Source organism: Schistocerca serialis, unplaced genomic scaffold (assembly GCF_023864345.2).
Source record: "Schistocerca serialis cubense isolate TAMUIC-IGC-003099 unplaced genomic scaffold, iqSchSeri2.2 HiC_scaffold_1249, whole genome shotgun sequence".
NCBI classification, from domain to species: domain Eukaryota; kingdom Metazoa; phylum Arthropoda; class Insecta; order Orthoptera; family Acrididae; genus Schistocerca; species Schistocerca serialis.
The window spans coordinates 90,001-92,500 of NW_026047457.1; the positions used below are offsets into that span (position 1 = coordinate 90,001).

At 61.9% G+C, this 2,500-nt stretch overlaps 1 pseudogene; it reads left to right on the forward strand.

The window, feature by feature from the left end:
• The window catches only part of LOC126436866 (large subunit ribosomal RNA), a 6,211-nt pseudogene that overhangs the window by 1,412 nt on the left and 2,299 nt on the right, over positions 1 to 2,500 (forward strand).

Consider the following 2,500-nt stretch of genomic DNA (forward strand, 5'->3'; position numbering starts at 1 on the left):
ATGCTGAAGCCGCGAGCAAACGACTCGGATCGGAGTGCCAAGTGGGCCACTTTTGGTAAGCAGAACTGGCGCTGTGGGATGAACCAAACGCCGAGTTAAGGCGCCCGAATCGACGCTCATGGGAAACCATGAAAGGCGTTGGTTGCTTAAGACAGCAGGACGGTGGCCATGGAAGTCGGAATCCGCTAAGGAGTGTGTAACAACTCACCTGCCGAAGCAACTAGCCCTGAAAATGGATGGCGCTGAAGCGTCGTGCCTATACTCGGCCGTCAGTCTGGCAGTCATGGCCGGTCCTTGCGGCCGGCCGCGAAGCCCTGACGAGTAGGAGGGTCGCGGCGGTGGGCGCAGAAGGGTCTGGGCGTGAGCCTGCCTGGAGCCGCCGTCGGTGCAGATCTTGGTGGTAGTAGCAAATACTCCAGCGAGGCCCTGGAGGGCTGACGCGGAGAAGGGTTTCGTGTGAACAGCCGTTGCACACGAGTCAGTCGATCCTAAGCCCTAGGAGAAATCCGATGTTGATGGGGGCCGTCATAGCATGATGCACTTTGTGCTGGCCCCCGTTGGGCGAAAGGGAATCCGGTTCCTATTCCGGAACCCGGCAGCGGAACCGATACAAGTCGGGCCCCTCTTTTAGAGATGCTCGTCGGGGTAACCCAAAAGGACCCGGAGACGCCGTCGGGAGATCGGGGAAGAGTTTTCTTTTCTGCATGAGCGTTCGAGTTCCCTGGAATCCTCTAGCAGGGAGATAGGGTTTGGAACGCGAAGAGCACCGCAGTTGCGGCGGTGTCCCGATCTTCCCCTCGGACCTTGAAAATCCGGGAGAGGGCCACGTGGAGGTGTCGCGCCGGTTCGTACCCATATCCGCAGCAGGTCTCCAAGGTGAAGAGCCTCTAGTCGATAGAATAATGTAGGTAAGGGAAGTCGGCAAATTGGATCCGTAACTTCGGGATAAGGATTGGCTCTGAGGATCGGGGCGTGTCGGGCTTGGTCGGGAAGTGGGTCAGCGCTAACGTGCCGGGCCTGGGCGAGGTGAGTGCCGTAGGGGTGCCGGTAAGTGCGGGCGTTTAGCGCGGGCGTGGTCTGCTCTCGCCGTTGGTTGGCCTCGTGCTGGCCGGCGGTGCAGGATGCGCGCGCCTGCGCGGCGTTCGCGCCCCGGTGCTTCAACCTGCGTGCAGGATCCGAGCTCGGTCCCGTGCCTTGGCCTCCCACGGATCTTCCTTGCTGCGAGGCCGCGTCCGCCTTAGCGTGCTCCTCCGGGGGCGCGCGGGTGCGCGGATTCTCTTCGGCCGCCATTCAACGATCAACTCAGAACTGGCACGGACTGGGGGAATCCGACTGTCTAATTAAAACAAAGCATTGCGATGGCCCTAGCGGGTGTTGACGCAATGTGATTTCTGCCCAGTGCTCTGAATGTCAACGTGAAGAAATTCAAGCAAGCGCGGGTAAACGGCGGGAGTAACTATGACTCTCTTCGGTGGACCATGCCGCCCTCCGCCCCGTGCTGAGGGCTCATGGCCTGCCGGATTGCTTTATTGAGTACGTCGAAAGGTGTTACGAGGGTAGCACGACGGTGATAGCGGGCGGCGCCGACGTGGGCGTGCCCCTGCAGCCGGCTAGGGGTGTGCGTCAGGGTGACCCCCTCTCCCCCCTCCTCTTCAATTTTGCGGTGGACTATGTTTTGAGTCAACTTCCCTCCCACATCGGAGCTCGGATCCTTGGTCGCAGAGTTAACGCTGCGGCCTTCGCAGATGACGTCCTGCTTTTTGCATCGACCGCGAGGGGATTGCAGTCCCTCATCGACGCAGCCGTCGCAGCCCTCGCCCATCTGGGGCTGCAGATCAACGCCCGGAAGTGTTTCACCCTCGCCTTAGTCGCGTCTGGGCGCGACAAGAAGGTGAAGGTCGACGCCGACGTTACCTTCAAAGCGGGCAACGCCACCGTGCCCGCCCTACGTGTGGGTGAAACCTTCCGGTACCTGGGACTGCAATTCTCCACCGCTGGTCGCTGCGTTTTCAACCCACGACGCCACCTGGTGGAGCAGCTGGACGTCATCTCCCGAGCTCCGCTCAAGCCGCAACAGCGCCTCCACGCCCTCACCACCGTACTTCTGCCTGGCCTGTACCATGGGCTGGCCCTCAGCCGCACCCGAGTGGGTGCGTTGAAAGCGGCAGATGTGACCATCCGTGCCGCCGTCAGGAGATGGTTCCGCCTTCCGGCGGACACTCCCCTGGGCTACTTCCACGCTCCTGTAGCCCAGGGAGGCCTCGGCATCCCATCATGCCGATGGATGGGGCCAACACTTCGCCGGTCCCGTCTCCTGGCGCTGAAGAGGATTGGGCCAGCCGCCGACGGTGCAGGCCGGGACGAGGTGCAGCGTGAGATTGAGGCGCTGGAGCGGCATCTCATGTGGGAGGGCCACCTCCTCAAATCGTCGACGCAGGTTGGAGAGATGTGGGCCGCGCGCCTGCACGTTGCCTTTGACGGTGCGGCGCTGTCATCTTCC